The sequence below is a fragment of the Cupressus sempervirens genome, chromosome 5 (genome assembly GCF_028749045.1).
Source record: "Cupressus sempervirens isolate cs-2001-9-10 chromosome 5, ASM2874904v1, whole genome shotgun sequence".
NCBI lineage: Eukaryota > Viridiplantae > Streptophyta > Pinopsida > Cupressales > Cupressaceae > Cupressus > Cupressus sempervirens.
Genome location: NC_143122.1, coordinates 829,380,015 through 829,405,252, shown reverse-complemented (window position 1 = coordinate 829,405,252; position 25,238 = coordinate 829,380,015).

Sequence of the window (25,238 nt, the reverse complement as noted above, 5' to 3'; positions counted from 1 at the left end):
TTTCCTGATGCTCGGTACTTATAACAAACTGGCTTACTCGGCATCATCTGTGACTCAGCACTTGTTTCATGCTCGGCACCTGAAGTCACTCAACATCTGTTCTTCACTCGGCACTTGATCTTTACTTGACATCTAAAAGCTGCTCGACACTTGAAGACTTTCCTGATGCGGCTCATGTTGTGACTTGGCATACATGATGTACTCGGTTCCAATGTAGAATGTGATTAAGTGTGTTGGCACTCAAGTGTCAAAAACCATTATGAGGTTAACAATCTCCCCCTTTGACATGAGTGACAAAAACACTTAACTGACCTTATGAGTACATTCACTAACCTGCTCAGTGTTATACAGAGGTTGAAAAAACCTTACTCAAAATTTACAATATACAATATACAATATATACCTCAAAAATTTTGTAACTCCCCCTGAGTTGATTGTGCCATTATCTGTGAGTTGATTGTGCTATTATCTATATATCATGCTCCTCCTTTTATCTTTTCTCCCCAATTAATTCATCACATAATAACTATATCTACATCTCCCCCTATTTTACTCCTTTCTCTCCCCCTTTTTGACACTTATGTCAAAGAATGTTTAAGGGTTAAGACCATATTTAGCCAAAAATGTGTTGTTTACCTCCATAATCATCCTGAGAGCTACATCCCAATTGTTTAAAGCAATTTCCAGTGACTTATGCTGGATGGCAGTCTCGGCAACAAGATGAATAAGTCCATCTGAAGTAGAAAGATTTGGGTCTTTCTTGAGAACAGTTTCAGCATAGACTTGCTCTTTATGGAGTATTTCTAAATGTGGGGTAATGGAGGACTGGATCTATATAAATTTTTCCTTGATATTGGCCTCTTCTACTGTTAACACAACTATTTCCTTTTGAGTGTGAAGCATTTGGGTAAAATACTTCTCACTTTGAGCTAGATCTTCAGGTAGCTACATGCTATAAACATTTAAATTTCTTTCCAAGATCATTATCTTTTTCCTTGTCTCCTATGTGAAGTATGAAAAGTCACACAACTTTTTGTACGATGAGAATATATTCTCAAGTACCTTTTTCACTTTGTCAATTAGCTTTTCCAATTCAACCTGTGAAAATGCTATTTCACTAGATACTTTCTCATTCACTTTCCCTTGAAATTTTCTTTCAGACCATTCCATAAGTTTTGTATTTGTTTCTAGGTCTTCATTTGTCCCCTAGTCAACAATATCTGTCAATTGCTCCATGATATGCTTTGACTCATCTCGTGACTGCAAATTGAAGGCATCCATAAAGATATCCTTAATCTCATGTAGTGTTTTCTTTTGTTTATACTCCTTTCTAAGTATCTCTTATCTTTTTCTCCTATTCAGTGCTTCCTGCACCTCATTGATTTGATCAATGGTTATTGATTTTGAGTCATAGCTTGGTATTACTATCTCCTCATCTAATTCAGGGTCTCTATAGTGAAGTACCCTTGCAATTCTAGTAGAGCTAGATCTTGGAGCTATTATTTGCAATGGTTGATGTGAAGGAGTCCCTGAGGCAGGCAAATTTATCAAGGTTGTATTGCCTCTTGCTCTTTAGGAGTTTCTTCTATTTTCTCCTCCTGCTGTCTACCATGATCAATTATTGTAATTTGTGAAAGTGCACCTTGTGTTTGTGTTGTAGGATCAGATGTAATAGTCTGTCCTATTTGTTCTGGTTCTTTGTCTGTTGTTGCACTTGTTTTCTGAACTGTGGTGTCAACTATGCCTATTGAAACAATTGTTGGCATCTGAAGTTGATCACTAGTAGCTGTAGAGATGATGGAAAGTGGTTCTTGTGGATTCACCTTATCTTTGACTATACTTTCTACTAGTTTTTGTAGTTCATCCATAATGACCAATACTGGATCTGCATACAATATTGCTTGTTGTGTAGATTGGTCAAGGATTCTTTTGAGATCCTCTACAATTAATGGATTGATGTTCTTAGTAGAAGTGTCAGGAACATCCATTATGGTTATAGTTTCTGTAGGTATGATCAGTACATGAGGAGGGCTAGAGGGCGGCAATTGTGTGTCTTGCACACTCTAGTCTGGTTGCTGCTCTTCCTTAGCTATTGCCGTTTCATCATGTTTGGGTGTCTCTTCCTCCTCTATTTCTTTCTTCTCTTCATCTTTCTTTTCTTCTACCTTCTTTTCTTCTTCTTTCTTCTCTTCTTCTTCTTTCTTCTCTTCTTCTCATTTCTTCTCAACTACTGTCTTCTCCTCTTTCCTCTTTCTTCTTTCTTCTGGTGGAGCAGTAGCTTCTTCCTTGTATTCTTCTTCAAAGAAATCTTCAATCTTTTTATACAAGTTTTTCCATGATCTTATTGTTCTTTGAACAATATCTTCCATCTTATTTTGGAGAATGAAGAATGCCCTATACTTAGGTGTAAACCTAGAATTATGCCTTTTAACTGCTTTCTTTATTTTTTCCTTGGTCAAATTAGGCAGTACATTTTCTAGGGTTGATTCCTTCATTTCCTTCTCCATTTTCAAGCAAAAATGTCATCTATCATCTACAATTTTAGACAGTTCTTTTGGCAATTGACCATCTAGTTCAATAGGAGTGTATTTGAACTGTGCCATCATTCTATAAACTAATTCCTCTATCCTATTCTGTTCTTCTTTGGTAAACTTATTGAAATCAACTTTATGAATGTTACTTAAATATCCACTACCAAACTTTTTACATAATGTATCTACTGAAAAATGGCTTACCTTTTCAGATTGATCTTCTTCATCAGTATTAGATTGAGCCACATATTTCCTTCTTTTCCTTGGCTCTTCCTATGTTGTCTTGATTGGTTTCTTCTTTGTAAATTCCTCTTTACCCTTTTGAGTGGAGGCCCTTGTTGCAACTCTTGTTGTTGGCTTTTGAGGTTATGGCATGGAAACTTTCTTTGTTTTGGGCTTAGCTGGAGGCTATACTATTTCCTTTCTCTTCTTTGGCTCAGCTTTAGTTGGTGCTTCCTTGGCTTCTTCTTCCTTGGCACCTTCCTCCTTGTCTTCTCCTAGGTCTTGAGTTAATTTTATTGGGCCTTGTTCTTGTTCATCTTCATCATCGTCTTCTTCTTCTTCTGCTTCAGCATCAATTTCTTCACCAAATTTCTTCTTGATTTTCTTCATCAATTTGTCTTTCTTCTTCAATGTGGAAGAAGTTTTTAATTCCATATCCATTTTTGATCTTATCACATCATAAGTGCCAAAATGTGAAGCACTTTTATCTGTCTCTTTTGCCAATAATGCAGTTATTGTTGCAGAAGCTTCATCAATATTGACTTCATATCCAAATGGTCTTAGCCATCTTACCCTTAGTATTACTACTTGGATATAGGTAAAATCAATCTCAACTAAGAAACATATATCATTAGTATGTTTTTCCACTAAGGAAACTGGTATTCTTGATCTTTGCTTCATGGATTTCTTGAAATCCTCAAAATAGCTTGTCATCAAGGTGTCAAAATTTTCTCCCATCTGCTCTATATATTCATTGATTTGAGCAATGATGGTTCTATCATTCCTCCATGTCACTTTTCCAAAAGAGGGAAACTCATTCTGAACATAAAAGAATATACAAACTAGAATTGTTTCAAATTTGCATTGAATACCCTTTGTCCTTCTTATGGCAGCTAGATTTTCATTAATCTGTTGTAGTTGCAGTTTTGCAAGATCATAAGTATGATCCTTTTTCACCAATTTATAGCCTACATCTACTACAATACATGGTACACTGTTGAGTCTACTGGATTGATAGAACTTATGAGCGATGACTCTAACAGCAAATTCAACAAGAGGATCGTGAATGGTGTGAATTGTCATTCCTCTTTTGTTCCACTAGGCACCAATGTTCTTTTCAATGACCTCCTTCGATTCACTTCTCAAGGTCTTATGCCAATGTAGGGTAGGAAATCCAATTACCCTATGTATGATTCCTTTGGTTAGCATGATGGGAATATCTTCTAACCACAAATTACCACCATGAATTTTGCTCAGCACAAGTCTAACCCATTCTTTCTTGAATATGGTAGGAAAGCTCAAAACTTGTGTCAAACCCTTTCTTTCAACAATTTTGTATTCATCTTTTAATACACCATTGACACACAACTTTTCATAGGCTTGCCTTATCTCCATATCTCTTAGGGCTCCTATCTTACAGTTGTAACATTTTCTCATGTCTTGGACCGTTACAACTTTTGGGGGAATTCGGGAAAGAGCTCCTACTGGGTCATTTTTGTATGCAACTTTGGGAATGGGTCAAAAATCAGGTTGCCTAACCTCATTTGAAACTAACTGAACTTCAAACATTTTTTTATCATGGGATTTCATAGAACTTGACGCCATTTATGCAAACTAGGGTTTTCTTAATAGAAATATGAAACTGCGTAGCTTGGCACAAATGAAAATACCTTAAGATTGATGAAAAACGTGTTGAATGAGGTTGAAATCTACTTGAAATGCTAGATTCTTGCTATGAAGTCGCTCTAGTCTTTTTCCTCTTCTTTGCTTCTTGATCATGATGAGGAAAACTAATTGAAATCACGATAATATACCCTATTTCCATCGCATTAAATGCTCAACTACCAACTCATCTTTTGAAGAATTTTAACATTACTTGGTTTGCACTACATTTCTACTTTACTTGGCTTCCATTAGAGTTAACCAACTCGGCATCAGTTATCAGCTCGGTAGCTGTTAGGAACTCGGCATGTGTTAGAGTTTTACTTGGCATCCAAAGATAGCTAGGAAACAATATTTATTTGTCTTGACATCTTGTTTTATGCAGATTCATACTTTGCATTACTTCTTTGTCTTGGGGCTGATGTGTGATATAATTTTGTATATCAGTCCCATATTCTTTTCATACTTAGTTTGATGAAGTGTTATCACTTGACCCATTGGGTGAAGTGATCCCTCCACTTGATGTGTTACACTCATCTTTCTTTTTCCAAGTCTTATTCACTTGCCCCCTTATCTTTTCGACATCAATCTTTTCTTTGCCCTTATTTTCTTCAGTCTTGGGTGCCTTTGACCTTGTAGGACAGTTTCTGCTGGTATGACCAATTTTCAGACAACTCAAACATGTGATTTGGTTCAACCATCTCTTATAGTTCCCTTTGAAATGTGTTCTTATGCAATTCTAGGGTATATGTCCATATTCTTGACAATAATGACAGTTATACCTGGTATTGTAATCCCAATGATAATGACTTTCATTTCCTTTTGTTTTTGTTGGTTGATTTGATGTCCACATAGGCTTTGATTTGCATTCAAATGCCCTATGTCCATACTTTTTGCAATTATAACAATGTCCATCAAATCTTTGTGTCATTGTGATATTGGATCTGCAATCTTGTGTCATATGACCTTGCATGTTGCACTTGTGACAAAAACTCTTACTCTTGGGTGTGTTTGATTGATTGAATCTTCTATTCCTGCAAACATTAGCAGTATGCCCCTTCTTATTACAGTAATGACAAATGGATTTTGAATCCTTAACTTTGTCACTTCTTTGTTTAGCAATCTTTGATGATTCTCCAACTTTAGTACTGTTGTATCCAAGTCTTGATGTATCATGGGTGGATTTTGGAAATTTCATCAATTGTTTAAAATACTTGATGGCTTCACTTGACTTGTTGAGATTCTCTGCTACCTCTTTTTCTTTGTTCAATTCATTCTGCAGTTGTTCATTTTGCATCTTCAAAGTAAAGATCTCAATATCTTTCACATTGAGTTCATGATGAAGGTTCATCATTTGGGCAAGTGTATCCATCTGCATGTTTGAGATCCTTGTCAATTCAGTACATTTTTCTTCAAGTCTATTTGCAAGATTTCTTTTGTCATTTTCCATCATGACTTTATCCTCAACTACTCTTTTCTTTTTTTCAGTGATTTCACATAACATTATGGCCTATGACTCATGTTCCATCTTGAGAGATCTTATCTCATCTTCTTGAACTTTGTTTTTCTCCATCAGTTCTGTGATTGCTGCATCAAATTCTTTTGTGCTTCCATTGGCAAACACTTGTGTGGTATTGACCTCCTTGTAGTGTATATCATTTTCAGCTATGGCTATCTCCTTTCTTCTTTTTAAAGATTTTCTTAATTCCACTCTTGCTTCCTCTACCTTTTGTAGAGCGAGATGTACGTCTATCACCTGGTTTTCAATGATCTTGCCAAGTTTGAAAACTTCCATCTTTAGATCTTTTCCTCCAAGCTGATAAACTTTTCTTTGTGAGAACTTGATCTCTCTGATACCAATTGTTGGAATATTCAAATATGAAAGAATACTTATGAGAGAGGGGGGGGAGGGGTGAATTAGAAGTACTATGCTTTGATCTATAAAACCTTTTATCTGAAAGTAAGTTGCATGCATATGAATAAATTAAATAATTATAAGAAACACATATGCATCACCACATAACACATGAGATTTGGTAACCCAAAAACCCTTCTAGAAATAAGAATGTAAAACTGGGGTGGGGATGATACCCACAAAATCACTATAGTAATAATGTTCAACCACTTTTGATGGTCTACCCTGTTAAAGGCCTGCCCTGTTAAAGGCTTTACACTGTATCAATAGTGACTTGGTTAAAGGATTTCAAACACTTAACATGAAGTGTCACCCTGTTAAAGGATTTAATCACCTAATGAAAGGATCTTCAAAATAGCTACTAAGCTAACCTATTACCATAGGGTTTTATTTCTAATACAATTGCTGGAGAGTATTAGTTATATTTAAACCTAATAGCTTACAATTCTTCGATTGCTGAATACAGGCACTTGATCTGCTTTTTGTGAACTTGATCCTCTGAGATCTAATACTCTTTTCTCTTAAATAGTTTTCCTTGCATTCCCTCATCCATCCACACTTTTTGTTCAATGTGATTTCATCTTCCTTATAAAGACATTCAAAGACTTAGGGTTAGGTATGGATCTACGATCCATATTGAATCTTTGTTTCTCGCTCATTCCTTGCATTTCACTTATTGGTTGCATGCCTTCTGCATTTTTCTTATTGGCTGCATGTAGATTACATACAAAAGATTTGATCTTATCTTGAAATTCGTTAATATGTCAGCCATGAAAATGATTTACATATGAATTTGTAATGTTACAAACTTATATGTGCGTTCTGTGTTGCTCGACACTTGCTATTTCTTGATGCTCGGTATTTATAAAAAACTAGCTTACTCGGCATCGTTTGTGACTTGGCACTTAAATATCACTCGGAACTTGTTTCATGCTCGGCACCTAAAGTCACTCGGCATTTGTTCTTCACTCGGCACCTGATCTTCACTCGGCATCTAAAAGCTGCTTGGCACCTGAAGACTTTCTTGATTCGGCTCATGTTGTGACTTGGCATACATGGTGTACTTGATTCCAATGTAGAATGTGATTAAGTGTGTTGGTACTCAAGTGTCAAAAACCATTATGAGGTTAACAACGTCCTATAACTAGGCAACACTAGTCTACCCAAAACCCAAAACAATAGCATAAGAATACACAATGCAAACACATGTTTTGGTTTTGCTAAATTTATATACTTGAATTAAATGTAGAGGTTTCAGTTTACGTTTTCCAATTTGGATATCAAGTGGAGAAATTTCATGTTTTACCTAACCCATGTATTTATTGATAGATAAAAGTTTCTTCCTAAAACCCTTAGAATCAACTTCCATTATTCTAATGATGAATTGTTTATATAAACACTAGTTGAAAAAAGACCCCCATCAATTTTAAATAATAATCGAGAATTTACCAATTCGTCTTCCCAATTAAGAATCATTAAATCGAACCTATATTATTCCACTATAATATTTTAAAATAATTTGTATTAAAAGTAATGCTCTATTAATACAAACCTTTTATTAATACAATAATTATTTATTATAAATTACATATATACATATATACTTTTATATATATATACATAAATACATATATATATATATGTAATTATAATAATAACAATTTTTTTATTTATAGAAAATGAAATATATAAAAATTAGAATATTGAAAAACAATTTCATATAGCATAAAGTGTTTTTGAAAAAACACATAAATCAATTTAGATACTACTGTTGCGGCATGCAGAGCTATGCTATCACAGGGCTTGCGGCGGTAGCAGGTATGTAGTACTTGCTAATGTCACAGTACCTGTGACGGTGGGTATTGTACACACGATAGAGCATGTGGGGCACGGGTTTCGTCCCTCCCACTGCACATAAACAAAATATATACTTTTATTACTTTTTCTCAGAATGCATTTCGATTAACATTTTAAAAAAAAAAACGTATTCAATTAAATTGTGATGCGATTTTATCCGTTCCCACTGTGATATATCATTTATGACATTCGACTTTTAATTAAATAAATCTATATATATATATATATATATATATATATATATATACACACACATATGTATGTATATATATAAGGTATATATATATATATATATGTATATATATATGTATGTATGTATATATGTATATATATATATATATGTATGTATGTATGTATATATGTATATATATATATATATATATATGTATGTATATATGTATATATATATGTATATATATATATATATGTATGTATGTATGTATATATGTATATATATATATATATATATATATGTATGTATATATGTATATATATATGTATGTATATATGTATATATATATGTATGTATATATGTATATATATATGTATGTATATATGTATATATATATATATATATATATATATACACACACACACACACAGAGTTTTATACAGCATAAATATAAAAATGTATACTCATGTAGATCTGAAAAAATATATATTTTTTGCACAAAGAATATATATATATATATATACAATTTTAAGAGTTTCTCATAAATATTTTCTCTCTAAATTTACTCAATAATTTTCTAATGGATTTGGCTACAATTTAAACCCTAGCCCCGTATTCTTTTCAGATCTATGCATACAAAGTTTTTTCAAATCAATTTTAACTACCCATATTGAGAATGCATACAATTAAAATAGAAAAATCCTCAGAAAACATATGGAAGACACGAAGAAGACAGGGAATGCAAGATGCAGAAATATCATAAGTAAAATTAGAAGAACCTACCCAGATTCTGATACTAATTCGCTTCCTCAGAAAACCCGCAGAGCAAGCTCCTCCCTTCTTTAGAGTTCCTGAGTCCTTCAATGCTCCAAATGCTCTCCAAACGCTATGTCTAAGCTTCTAGGAATGCTTGATTATAAAGAGCTCTTAGGAAGCACCTAGAATGTCTCTAGAAATAGCTAGAAGGTGTCACCAACTAAGCATGTGTCTTTTCCAACCTTCTAGATGAGTCATAAGGTTGTAGACACCATGTGCTTAATTGATGCACTAACCCCCGTGTTGTTGGCATATGAGAAATAGAAAGGTGTGTTAATTCCTATGCAAGCTTATAACTCTATTTTACTTTTATATAGCTTTTATTTAAATTTTCATAACTTTTATTTTAATTTTTATAACTTTTATTATTATTATTTATTTATTACTTTATTATTATTTTATTATTAATTTTAATTTCTAATTTTCTTTTATTTAATTATTTTCCTCATTTAATTCTCATTTAATTAATTATAATCAAAATACCAAAGATCATGATATTTTATATTAATTTTCTCAAATAATTAATTTATTAATTAAATCTATTTATTAAGACTTAATTAATAGAAAATTCACGATAGACCTCCAAGATAAAATATGAAAACCCATCATAGAGCAATTCACACAAAATCAGTCTAAAGGGTTCAAGATCATGAATATGTCATCTGACACATTCGGTGGGTAAAATATCCAGATACTTGTCCTACCTCACTAGGACAATTGGTTTAAGGGTTTGGGATTTGGACTTGAGAATTTATCTCCCATCTCTTATCATTGAGATAATGTAATAGGGTTTGCTCATCCTGGCAATTCAGGGAAGTCAATGTTTGGTACCTGCAACCTGTAGAAAAACCATGCATGTACATAGAATATATATAATGCTAAGCTAAACAGGAAATGGCAGGAAATGGTGCATCGTGTAGATCCCGACTAGCAGGTGACTATGACTCCCTTCCTTAACCATATCAAAAATGCCATACAATATGAAAACACGCACACCATACACATGCAAGTATGGGGTAAGTATCCATAATAAAGCACATGAAATAATAAACCATCTAACTAATCATCAACAATAACTGAAAGCAATGTAATGATTATCATGCATACATGAATCCATAACATAATGTCTGATAGTCTCAAAACAATACCACTAATCCATCAACATAAAGCTAGTCTAACATAGTCTGATAATGATAGCAACAATATGTCCAGAAAGATGTGAATGAGGGCAGGCACTACACATCAATTCGCTCACACCAATCATGCAATAAACCCAATACTAAAGATATTACATTTACATTTATCATACAACACCGATCTTATCTCTAGGACATACATAGGAGCACACTCCACCATAAACTAGAGATAGGTCATACTTAAGGTATTAGAATGCTTATTATGATGGCCGAGAATATCTATACCAGAAATAGGACTAAAAGATTCACTGAATCATAAAAAACCAAAGCTATCGATAGAAGAATCCTCATAGTATGTCATAGTTGATACACTAAAACCATATGATGAACTACATTACTACTTAGATGTCTAAAATATCAAAAGAAAACTTAGGTCCATAATAATCACCAAGTACCAATAGTATATTTCAAGCAAAACTGAACAAAAGTTGAGATATAAGTGCACCAAGATACATGAGCCATGAGGGGAACATTGTACACTTTCCTTAAAGTGCCAAGGGATGCTTAAAAACCCTCATTATGAATTCTGACACTATGCACAATCAAAAGTCCTAGGCCAATACTGATAGTCAAAAACAATTATCCAAACCTCTCAATAAACAATAGACACCACAAACCTGTTGTCATAGCTCTAACAAAGTTTGCTCGAATGTTTAAGAAGTAATTCATGGAGTTAGTGGTCCTGTAATGATTAAATCATGTTGCTTCTTTTCTTAGTTTCTATTTTAAGAAGCATGTATAAAATGAAATAATTAATAATATGTCTTGAAGATATGATTTAGAGTAAAAATAATAAGAAACAAGGGATCCAAGCATCAAAGTTCTTGCCTCTCGCATTGGTTTAGTAAGGATGTGTTTTCAAAGGATGGCAAATATGCAAAATTCTTGGGAAGATTTTGTTTTGAGTACCATATTGATCTCCATAATTGATATTCTAGTTTTCCTAAGAGTTTTGGAAATAGAGAGCAGAGAGAAATGTTGGAGATTTTTGGGAAAATCACAAGTGGCCTAAAATGAACAATTTTCTTCTATCGTTAAATTTAAATTTTACTATCAAATTGAACAATTTTTTTAGGGATTAATTTTAGATTTAGTTACTCATGTCAAATTAATTCAAAGAGTAATTCATCTTTAGCACAAATAAATTCCAACAACATTAACGATCTAACTCATCCTCAATTGGTGAAATTTTAACAAACAAAACAAAATTGAATCCCTATCCAATAAAACAAATAGCAGTAGCAGTAATGAGACTCTACAAGAAATGTTTGACATTAGGATTTAATTGATATTAGCTTGTAAAAAATGACATTTATCAGTTATAAGAATAAACCTCAATTTATAAATACTAATTATTTATTTAAAATTTAAGAAATGTAATGCTTAATTTACTTGAATGGTTTATAACACAATAGAAAAAATAGAGTTGAATCCAAGAAATTCATAACCATAAAATTGAATATATCCAAATATTGAACTCTTTAATATAAATTTATAGGAAAAAAAAACAATTATAATTTAAAAATGCATAAAATCAATTTTTAAAATGTAATACTTTATAAATATTTAATTAGAGATTTTTCAATCAATTGGAACAGTCATTTATTATGTGAAAATAATAGTTAAGAAAATACACTAAAACTAATTAATGCTACTTTTACCATGTAGAGAAAATCAAACCCACAACCCTTCATCCAATGCCATGTAAAACTAATATCTAACAAGCTTCAAGGGCATGTTTGATCTAGACTTAAGATAAAGAAAAAAACTATGTTTATAATGAATATGAATCACATACGTTGTCGTTCAAACAAGACCAAATTCAATATTTCAATTCATAATCCCAAACGTATCCATTAGGAAATAGAACCTTACATCCCAAAAAACTTTGAAAATGGAGAACTTAATAAAATCTGCAAATGAATATTTAGGACAAATAATTATTACAATTAACAGTGATTTAATAGCATAGTTGTTGTTAGGATAAACCACGGACAGAAATAAAAACTACATGCAAATATAACCAATAACAAAAATAATAGAACACACAGAAATGAACACAAGGCACCAAGATTTAACGTGGTTCACCCAATCCCTGGGCTACGTCCACCAAACAGCAAGTCCGATCTTATTACAATCCAGTGATTACAACCTAATTACAATCCGTAATCCCTTACAGCTCAATACTGCCGCAAGAACCAATTTCATATCACCACGTATAAAAAATACCCAACCCTAAGCCCTTTCTATACAAGTATTAAACCGCTTTAGGGTTATAACATGTCGGCCATATGTCAGCCATAATATGTCGGCTACTATTTATGAAGTATGTACAGTACTTTCCTGATCAGTCACCACAATCTAACAATCTCCCACTTGGGGACTGATCAAGCTCCACACTAAACAACAATCTCCCACTTGGAGACTGATCCTGTAGCAATACAACTACCGCATGGGGCTCCCACTAGATCAAACCACCCTGGACTCTGCTGTTCTTTTATTCACATTTAGTCTAAAAGACCAACTGAAGCTGAAGAGGAGTTCAGCTTCTCCCTTGTGACAACCTTTGTCAACATATCGGCTGGATTTTCATTGGTATGTATCTTCTCCAACTTTAACTATCCATCCTCCAAAACTGACCGAATGAAATGGTACCGCAACTGTATGTGTTTGGTCTTAGAATGCAAAGCTGAATTCTTAGCAAGATGAATGGCACTCTGACTATCTGTGAACAAATAATTATCCTTCTGAGGATGTCCCAATTCTTCCAAGAAGAACTGAAGCCATATCATCTCTTTGGCTGCCTCTGTAGCAGCAACATACTCTACCTCTGTAGTGGAGAGAGTATTAATCTTCTGTAGCCTAGAAACCCAGCTCACGGCTGCCCCACCAACAGTAAAGACATAACCTGTAGTACTCCGCCTGGTATCAATATCCCCAGCCAAATCTGAGTCAACATAGCCCTGTAAATCAGTAGTAGAGCCCCCAAAGTGTAAACACTTATTGGATGTTCCTCTCAAATATCTGAGAATCCACTTGACAGCATTCCAATGCTCAAAACCTGGATGACTCATATACCTGCTAACGACTCCCACTGCATGTGCAATATCTGGCCTAGTGCATACCATAGCATACATCAAACTTCCTACAGTTGAAGCATAGGGTACCTTGGACATCTTATCCTCCTCTTCCTGTGTCTTGGGACACATCTCCTTAGTCAATTTCAAATGACTAGGTAAAGGTGTGCTGACAGCTTTAGCATTCTCCATAGAGAAACGTTGCAGCACCTTCTCAACATAATCAGCTTGAGATAGCGTCAATGTTCTGTTCTTCCTATCTCTACAAATCTTCATACCAAGGATTTGTTTTGCTGCCCCCAAATCCTTCATAGCAAATGCATGTGCTAATTGGCATTTTAGCCTCTTAATATGATCCATGTTAGACCCAGCTACAAGCATATCATCAACATATAAACATAAAATAATGTAGCTATCATCATCCAACCTCTAAAAATAAACACAGTAATCTGAATGACACCTGTTATATCCATGCTTATGCATAAAACTGTCAAATTTCAGATACCATTGCCGAGGTGCTTGCTTCAGGCCATATAAACTTTTCTTCAATTTGCACACTAAGTTCTCCTTACCTTTGACCTCAAAACCCTGTGGCTGAGCCATATATATTTCTTCATCCAAATCACCATGAAGAAAGGCTGTTTTAACATCCATCTGCTCTAAATGCAAATCTTCAGTAGCCACAAGACTTAAAACAGTACGAATAGAAGTCATTTTAACAACAGGAGAAAATATCTCATCAAAATCAATTCCCTTTTTCTGTGCAAATCCTTTTACAACTAACCTGGCCTTAAATCTTTTCTTACCTCCTTCCTCTTCTTTCAACCTGTAAACCCATTTATTCTGTAAAGCCTTTTTACCTGCAGGCAACTTGCACAAATCCCATGTCTTTTTTTTTAGCAAAGAGTCCATTTCATCTTTCATTGCAGACTCCCACTGAATCTTAGTATCCACCTGCACAGCTTCATCATAACTTTTAGGTTCACCAGCATCAGTAAGTAAAATAGAATACAAAGAGGGAGAAAACCTTTGTGGAGGTCTAATTGGCCTTGTTGACCGTCTAACATTCACTGGTGTGTGTGGTATTTGTTGTTGCAGTGGTTGCACATCATGAGGAATGGCTGGAACATCATCTTTTGGAGTATCATCCAACACTACATAATCATCTTCTTTCTTCTCATGTTGCTGCAACAGATCTTTGTACAACACTTTTTCATTGAATATGACATCCCGGCTTCTTATAATTTTATGATTTTCAAAATCCCAAAGCCTATAGCCAAATTCATTAATGCCATATCCAACAAAGACACATTTCTTTGATTTAGCTTCTAGCTTGGTTCTATTTTCAGAGTCTATATGAGAAAAAACTTCACAACCGAAGGTCTTGAGAAAAGAATAACTCACCTTCTTACCAGTCCATGCTTCCTCTGGTATACCACAGCCCAAAAGAGTAGAGGGACCTCTATTAATCAAATATACTGCAGTATTGACAGCCTCCGCCCACATGTGTAAGGGCAACCTAGCATGCAACCTCATGCTCCTTGCGCGCTCCATTATAGTCTTGTTCATGCATTCAGCCACTCCATTTTCCTGTGGAGTCCTTGGAACAGTTTTTGTCTACGAATACCATTAGTGGAGCAATAATCTTCAAATTCATGACTGCAATACTCACCACCATTATCAGATCTGAGACATTTTAATTTCTTACCAGTCTCATTTTCAACCAAGCATTTCCATTTCTTAAAAGTTTGAAATACATCAGATTTCTGTCTAAGGAAATAAACCCATACTTTTCTAGTTGCATCATCAATAAATGTAACATAATAATGAGAGCCACCAAGGGAAGATACCTGAGCCGGTCCCCATACATCTATATGCACAAGCTCTAATTTCTCCTTTTTGTTTTCCTTCCCTGTCTTTACAAAACTCACTCTCTTTTGTTTTCCATACACACAACTTTCACAGAAATCCATATTCACACATTTTAGACCTGGTAAAACTTTCCTTGAATGAAGTACTTTCATACCTTTCTCACTCATGTGCCCAAGTCTATTGTGCCACAGTGCTGTATCAGAATCTACAGCAGCTATTTGTTCTCCCTGCTCAACTGCAGTAATTGTTCCTGAATATTCATTTTTCTCTGAAACAATCAAAGTAGAAGGAACAATATGACCTGTACAAAGATATAAGGTTCCTACTTTCACACCTTTTGCTACTACAAGGGAACCTTTTGAAACCTTCCAATTTTTATCATTAAAAGTAACTACACAACCCTCATCACCGAGTTGCCCTACTGAAATTAAATTTCTACTTAGTTTTGGAACATGTCTTACCTCATGTAGTAGCCAATGATTCCCATTCTGTAACTTAATCTTAATTTTTCCCTTTCCAACAATCTGACAGGGTTCATTATCCCCCAAATAAACAAGCCCAAAATCCCCTTGGACATAATCAATGAAATAACCTCTATGAGGTGTAGCATGAAAAGAAGCACCAGAATCTAAAACCCATGAATCATCAACACTCTCTAAAGACAGAAGCAAAGCATCCTCTTCGGATTTGTTACTTACCACATTTGCCTCTTTGTCTCCATCTGATTTATCTCCTTCATTTTTCTTTCGAGTCCATCAATCTTTCTTTTTGTGCCCTGGTTTCCCACAGTACCAGCAATCATTTGGTCCTCTCGATTGAGACCTCCTCCCCTTTGACTTTCCTCTTGATTTCCCACGATTTCCAGAGTTACTTCCTCTTTCAGTCATTCTGCCCCTGCTTTGTGCATTTAAAGCACTTCCTGATGTAGATCCACCTGAGGATTTTCTACGAGTTTTCTCACTTAAAATAACACCAATCACATCATCATATTTTAGGGTACTAGATCCAGGAACAGAATTACTCACTGCCATTACCAAGCCATTCCAGCTTTCAGGCAAAGAACACAAAATCAAGAGAGCCCTAATTTCTTCATCAAAATTGATACCCACAGAAGATAATTGACTAGTAATAGTATTAAACTCATTTAAATGATCTGCAACAGATCCACCTTCTTCCATTTTCATATTAAATAAATGCTTCATGAGAAATACCTTATTTGAAGCGGAGGGCTTTTCATACAGTGTCGCTAGGGTTTTCATCAAATCTTCTGTCGTCTTTGCTTTTGTAATATTAAATGCCACCGATGGTGCCAAGCATAACCGAATGCTTCCGAGTGCCTTTCTATCCAAAAGATCCCATTCAGCCTCTGACATAGTTCCCTGATTCTTGGCTTTTCCTTCCAACGGCTTCCATAAATCCTTCTGATATAAATAGTCTTCCATTTGCATCTTCCATAACTGGAAGTTCTGCCCATTAAACCTATCAACCCTCAGATTACCATCATCTGCCATTGCTCCCACTCAACCGTGAGACTTTCCTGCAGAGGATAACTGAAAAACAACTAGGCTCTGATACCACTTGTTAGGATAAACCACGGACAGAAATAAAAACTACATGCAAATATAACCAACAACAAAAATAATAGAACACACAGAAATGAACACAAGGCACCAAGATTTAACGTGGTTCACCCAATCCCTGGGCTACGTCCACCAAATAGCAAGTCCGATCTTATTACAATCCAGTAATTACAACCTAATTACAATCCGTAATCCCTTACAGCTCAATACCGCCGCAAGAACCAATTTCGTATCACCACGTATAAAAAATACCCAACCCTAAGCCCTTTTTATACAAGTATTAAACCGCTTTATGGTTATAACATGTCGGCCATATGTCGGCCATAATATGTACAGTACTTTCCTGATCAGTCACCACAATCTAACAGTTGTCATATGCACCTTGTAATAAACTGACACACATTCTATAAAATTTCTTCAAAAACTAATTTTCTCATTGCCTTTTTTGTCCATAGCTAATAGAACTATAAATAAATAGTAATATTTTAATTTTAAAAATATAATGAAATTATCAAACTTTAACAAATATAAAGAGGCTTCAAAAATCTTAAAATTTGATTGGTAAATTTTAAGTTAAAATGGATCAAATGAAAGAAATAGTTACTTGTCATAGGTAGGAACTAATACAAGAAAGCAAAAAGTAATTAATAAAACTATGTATCATTTATTTCAAAAAAAAAGTTATTGCTTATTTTGAAGTTCTATTTTTTTCAATGCTTATTTTCCATTATTAACCAAAAGATACAAAAATAAGAAAAAAAATCCAAATTTTCTTTTGCCCTTAATTATAAAACTATTTAATTGCTACATATACCATCTTTATAGTGGAGATGGTATTGGTTACTTCAAATCAAAGACCTAAAATTTTGGCATTGGTCCAATTGTTGACCATTATACTTATGTTAGAAATATAAAATAATTATCTACTACTAGTACTATCGGCATAGACAAAACTACAAACCAAGAAGTATCTAGAACAATACATACTAAATGATGCACCAATCCTTCACTATTTCACCAGTCCATGAATGATACAACTAATTATGATCTTCAATAGAAAGTAAATTTATTATGTATTCTTATATTAATAGACTAGGTCTATGATTAATAGAGTCCATATTTGAATTTTTCCTTTAGTTTATTTTCTCTTAGTTTTCTAACTATGTGTACTTAGCTTGTTATTGTATTGGGTTACTAGAAGAGGAGTGGATTTTGTGAGTAAAATACCAATTTAAGTCTTGTCCAACAATATGGGTACCTCTACACAACATTGTCTAATATCCATGTCTAATCTGCAGACAAAATGCAGCAAAGACCAAAAAAAAAAATGTCAAACATGATTCTTTTCCAAATTCACAAAAATATAGCTAAATTTTCTCAAATTTTTTTTTTTTTTTTATCACAAAATATACAGATCATGAAGATCAAATGCTGAAAATTTCAAAAAAAATCATTGTGTTTTCATTTGTTTGAAATTTAGTCAATGGTGCAATTTGTAGGGAGGATAGCTGCGTCCCTTCTGCACACTACCAAAAATATTTTTGAGTTGATACTAAAGGATTCTTCAACTTTTTTTTTAGTGTCAAACATCTACCATGCTACTAGGTGAGAATATAATCATAGTAGAGAGTTGAAGAACAACACCATGGGTGGATGAACTAGGCTAAGGAAAGGAATAAGCATCTTTATTTTGTAAAAGTTTCTATAGCTTTAAGATATAGAACAATTAGGTCTAGCTGAAAAGAAAAACTTGAAGAAAAAATAAAAAATACAAATTTAAAAAATAAAATGTATTGATTACATTGTGCTCTCTATTTTTCCAAAAAAATAAAAAATATATTGATTACATTGTGATTTCTAATTGATTATTGCACTATTATATAATTTATCTAACAAATCAATGCATGAACATAGAAAGATGAAAACTACAGTTACAATTGATAATTATGATTGAAATACAATCAAACTCTAAATAGAAGTTCTTCTTCAGCTGGACTTAAAACACGATCCTTACAAATTACACTTGTCATTCGCAAATCATGCACCAAACATAAGGTCAACATAATGTTAGAATTTATAACACTGACATATTTGTTTATCAATCAATCAATACTAACCGGTTACCAAACGAAACTTAAGGACCCTTAAATGTGCAATCGCAAAAAACTTTTTGATGTGTGACTCATTACAAAATGTACAATGATATGGAATCAATAATTCAAATTATTAAGATCTCTATAATTCTTAAAATGCTTGATGGTAATCTCTCAAAAGGAAATTCTCGTCGACACAAGATTACAAGAGGGATGTCTAGTTTATGATGGCAAGGATGTATTGCTTATCCACCATTCAAATTATTGGCAGATAGAAAATATCAAATTGTTAGTGGTCTCTTGGATTCTATAGCTTGTGAAGCTAATAAAACCTTTGAAGTTATATACATTTAGACAATAATAATTGAAGATGATAAGACAAAACACATTATAGTGGTTGTACATTTCCATGTATGTTGGCAAAAAACATCAAGAGAGTTTTGATACTAAAATCTAATCTGCATAGCCAAAAGGAAAAAATGAAATTTGTTGGTAAGAATATTATTCCCCTTAGAATCATTGGATAAAGAATAACTATAAAGTCATCTTATGAGTATGATGGGGGATGCCTACCTTAAAATGCTTATTGTTTCAAAAGTTCTCGGTTCTAATGAAAACTATCAAATGGTGTAATTCAATCTTGAAAATTTACTAGGTGATGAAGTTTTAAAATTGGGGATCAAAAACTATTCTTCTACCAGATCTATATTAGATCTATATTTCAACTCTTTTGTGGATCTAAAGGTTCAATTATATACCTAAAGGATTGGCCAAGAGAAAACTATGATTGTATATGACATAATCATGTTATGTGTTCTTTTGATTTATTTTTCATGGTGTTCACTTTTTTGCACACCATCTTGGTGCATATGCCTTACATCACAGAGGAATAGTTGACCAGTGAGGTTTGGATATGATGAGTAATGTTATGAAGACTTAGATTCATGTTTTGTGATGTGTTTAGATGCTACATCTCTGTTTACAAAAGTTTATTTGTAGTATTGCATGAGTTGTAGTTTATTTAGTGAAGACTAGTTACATACAAATGTGCAGGAAACAATTTGTTGGTAGTTCAATTGTATTTATAGAGAGAGAAGGAATTCATCTAAGAGAGATTGAATCATGGTTGAAGATGTGTTCATAAGAATATGTTTGTGATAGTGGATGTTTTAGATTATTCTGTGAAGGCCACTGAAGCGTAATTCTTTCGGGAAGTTGTAAATATATGAAACATGTATCATAATATCTTAGCGAGGTCCTATATTACTCATTGTACATTAGAGAAGCCTCAAGGATGACTTGTCAATTATTAGGAAAATTTATAAAGGAAAGAGATTTCCTTGGATTGTAGGTATCACATGATAACAATTGTAATATCACATTTTGATGTTAAGGATGCAAATTTGGTCATAGAATAACAAAAGATAGAGTTGGTGATTGTTTAGGAACCTCAAATAAACTATATCAGCAAAGGAGTTGTTGGATTGGTTAGTCTACTATTGTGATATTTTTTCCTAGAGATTTGTAAACTGTATAACAATTTTGAAGTAGTAGCTCTAACAAAGTTCCCATGCGACTCCTTAAGTCATCAAATTTCCAAAAACTACAACTTAGTGCTTAGCTAATTTTGGCTAGTAGTCATTGCTCAAAATTTTAAGTAGAAATTTGTGGAGTTGGTGGTCCTATGATCATTAAAAAAATTGTTATTTTTTTATAGCTATGATTCTAAAAATCATGTTTAAAATGGAAAAATTAATAATTAAGTGTTGAAGATAGAATATAGAGTAAAAATAATAAGAAATAAAGGAGAGAAAAATAATTAATAGAATTATGTATCATTTATTTCAAAAATAAGTTCTTATTTTCAACTTCTATTTTTTTCAATGCTTATTTTCAATTATTAAACAAGGGACCAAAAAAAATTTTAAAAATTCCAAAATTTATCTTTGCTCATAGTTATAAAACTACTTTTTAGTGCTACCTATATGTACAATCATTATAGGAGGAAGGTATTGGTTACTTCGAATCAAAGACCTAAATTTTGATGATCTAATTGTCAGATAAAAAATATTTCATGAAGAATGTTGATGTATTCCTAACCAACTTGGTTAGGTAGCATGTTAAATTGGATTATCAATGCAATCTATGAATCCTGACATCTTCGAGATTACTTTTTTGGGTCATATCTATGTTTAAATTGACTCATCATAGATAGCATTGGTTATCTTAATGTATTATTGTGATTAATATCTTAATCTTCAGTGACCTAGTTTATGTTGATGTATTGAATAAAATGATGAAATTATTTTTAAACGAAAGTAGTGGATGATGCAATGAGTATATAAGATGCAACTTGGTGTGTGGGAATGTTATATTTGTGATTAAAAGAAGAGGTAAGAGTGGAATTTTTTGTAATATATAATTGGTGTACTTGAGTGAAGATTTATTGACATATCAGAGTTTCTATTAGTCAACCCATAAGATATTGGATTGTTGTCCATTCTAGGGTTTTTACATTATTGTTGCAATTTTAAGGTTGTTTCTCTCTTTTGTATCTTTGAGTAGTGAACTCTAGGCAATGAGCTGAAAAGATAGTACATTTCTATTGTACCTTCAACTAGGCATATTTTCTAATAGATTATCTCGTGGGTTTGATCCCCATCATGTTTTTTCCCCCTAATAGGCTTTAACACAAAATATCTATTGTCATGCCTTATGGTGTTTTTTCTTTCTTTTCCTCAATATTTATGTTCCATATCTAGATTACTTTGGTGGTGAATTGTTCTATGGATTTAATTTTTTATCACACAATTGATCGGGTTCTCTTCTTCCAATTGTGAGTATTGCATTGATATTCCTAATAATAAAACAAAAAAATACAACATGAGCATGAATTGATTGAATCGAATTTAGATATGAATGAATAGTTCAATAATGTAACCTCAATAATCACAACTTCCACAGATTTGAAATATGTTTCCTTATTTGTATATAATAATATAGTCCACTACTATTGATATTTAAGTTTCTTTTTTATCTTAAAGTGTACTATCTCATAAAACTCGTCTCATATAAAACACCACCACAAATTCACAAATAATATGTAAGTCTAACAATCACATGCAACAAACCTTCACTTCCCCATCTAGATAAAAATGGTTTTAACCTCAATAATCACAACTTCCACAGATTTGAAATATGTTTCCTTATTTGTATATAATAATATAGTCCACTACTATTGATATTTAAGTTTCTTTTTTATCTTAAAGTGTACTATCTCATAAAACTCGTCTCATATAAAACACCACCACAAATTCACAAATAATATGTAAGTCTAACAATCACATGCAACAAACCTTCACTTCCCCATCTAGATAAAAATGGTTTTTCTTTATTTATATTGGTGTCTAAGCTACATCAGTTGGCTCGCACCAAGCATGCGATAAACCCAATGCTAAAGATATTACATTTACATTTATTGTATAACACTCATCCTATATCTAAGACATACGTAGGAGCACCCCACACCACACCCTAGAGATAAGTTGAATACTTAAGGTATTAGAATGCTTAGCATGATGAGTGAGAATATCTATACCAGAACTGGGACTAAAAGATTGACTAAACCGTAAGAAATCAAAGCTATCGATAGAAGAATCTTCATAGTATGTCGTAGCCGATACACCAAAACCTTCTGATGAACTACATTACTGCATAGATATCTAAAATATTTAAAGAAAACTTTGATCCATAACAATCACCAAGTATCGATGGTATATTTCAAGTACAACTGAACACCAATCAATATATAAGTGCTCCAAGATACACGAGCCATTAGGGGAGCATTTTACACTTTTACTAAAGTTCCAAGGGACACAAAAAGAAAAAACCTCATTAAGATAGGCTTTCACTTGTAGGCGATAGCCCACCAGAATTTCTTCACGCTGCTGCTTGTGGCTGGAACATTGCCGCCGGAACTTTATAGCCGATTACATGTTTAGTGCTCGCACACGGACCAAACACTCGGCAAAATGCATGGTTTGATGTGTATTAATTGTGCTTAGTCATGGTCCCAAATTAAATGCGTGTTAGACCACGCGCTCTTAACGTGTCTGCTTACGGGAACTAAAGGAGAGCAGAAGGAACACATGCTCTGCTATCATAGTGAGAAGCCGGCTATTGCTTTTGGAATTATAAATATCCCCCCTGGTGCAACCATTCGAGTAATAAAAAATCTTCGTATGTGTGGTGACTGCCACACTGCGACAAAATTCATTTCTAAGGCCGTTGGTAGAGAAATTGTTGTAAGAGATGCTAGCCACTTCCACCATTTCATGAATGGGTTTTGTTCTTGCAAGGACTATTGGTGATATTGGGTTTATCCAGTGATAGGAAGAAACTCATCGAGGCTTATTATCTTCGTCTTTGCATGCCTTTCTGCCTGTGGGAGCGTGTTGTTTGAATATCAGTACTTTTAAATGTTATGGCTGCAATTCAAATTATAATCACATCGCATGATGCACGAGAATTGGATTTGGCAAGTAACCCTGGTTTCAGTCTTTAATGTTGGAATATGTAATTTCAATTCAAATGAATCGTAAATGAATGTGTAATTTCAATTCAAATGAATTCTAAATGAATAATAGAAAATTCTAAAAATTTCAAAAGGATTATCGAATAGGGTTAGGTAAAGTTCTGGAAGTCATAGATAGTTTTAGAAAAGTTTATTTCTCCTATGTCAGTTAATGTGGTTGTTTCCAAAAATAATTTAATACCTCTATAAATAGAGGCAACATGTAATGTAATTGACATGAGAAAAATGGAGAAGGAAATATAATATATTTTGTTGTGCCACAACACATTGTTATTCTGTGTTACATCTTTCAGATTGGCATTAGATATATAGTGTGTTTCATCAAACAGGTATCAGAGCTGTCCTATGTTTCAACAATTGGTATCAGAGCCCAAGGTTAAAGATCATGGAAATATAAAATTTCAGAGCACAAGGATCAAAATTTTAGAGAGTTGAAGAGTACAAAGTCAATGACTAAAAAATACTGGTAATATTTGAGCTTGTGTGAATCTTTGTTAATATTTTGTGTTGAGAAGTTAAGATAGCAAATGGAAATGTAGATAAGACTGAAAATGATGGTTGTTTAAAGTTATAATACTATGAAGAGGAAAATGCATGACTTGATTTGTTTCAAATGTGTTATTATACTAGTTTGTAGAAAATGAATGAATGGAGTTTCATGTGTTAATTACTAAAAGGGGTAAATATTTATTCGTCACAAAAGCTTTGAAGAAGTTCATAAAGAAATCTTGAAAGGATGCAATAGTGAGTTGTTTAATCTCTTTTGTTTCAATGGGAAAAACTAGTAGAGTTCAAAAAGAGAAGACAAATAAGTTAGAAGAAGAATTAGTGATGGTGAAGAAAGAAAGTGCAAGATTATTGTGTGAAAAAGATATTTTGCAAAAGGAATTGGAAAAAGTAAGAAATGAAATGGGAGAAGAAAAGTCTAAATTATTAAATGAAATTAGGGTCCATATAGAGGCAATTGAAGAGCTAAAGGATAGGCTAAAATTTGTTGAAGTACATAATTGGTAGGTGAAGGAAACATGTAAGCTTAAAGAGAAAAATAAAGAATTAGAAGAAAAGTTAAATTTGTTTGATGATGCTAAGAAAAAGAACAAAGTTTTAAAAGAAAATGTGAAGAAATTGGAAGAGGAAAATAGTATGCTAAAGAAGGATTTGTCTACTTTGAAACAAGAGAAAGAATCTTTGAATTTTAAACCATTTATAAGTGATGTATCATGTGACACAAATGATTTGTGTGATTATGCAATTGAGAAATGTGATTTTGCTAAAGTTGAAAGTGTTTGTGATGAAAAGTGTAAGAAACAAAATGACAAGAAGTTTGCAGATTTTGTTTGTTATGATAATAATAGTATTGATTTGAAGATTATGGAAAGAATGGGTTTCAAAGGTAAAGGTCTAGGAAAGGATGAACAAGGATTAATGAATCCAATTGTGACTACAGTCAGGCCAAAATATGCAGGTCTTGGATATGATGTAGGTAGTGGAAAGATGAATAAAGGTTCAAGAGAATCAATTGAAAGCATAAAGATTGTGCAATGTTCACATTGTAATAGGAAAGGGCATACAAAGGATGACATGTTGGAATAGAGATTACAAAAATAATTCTATGACAGGTTGTATAAAAATAGATTGTGGATGGAGCTAT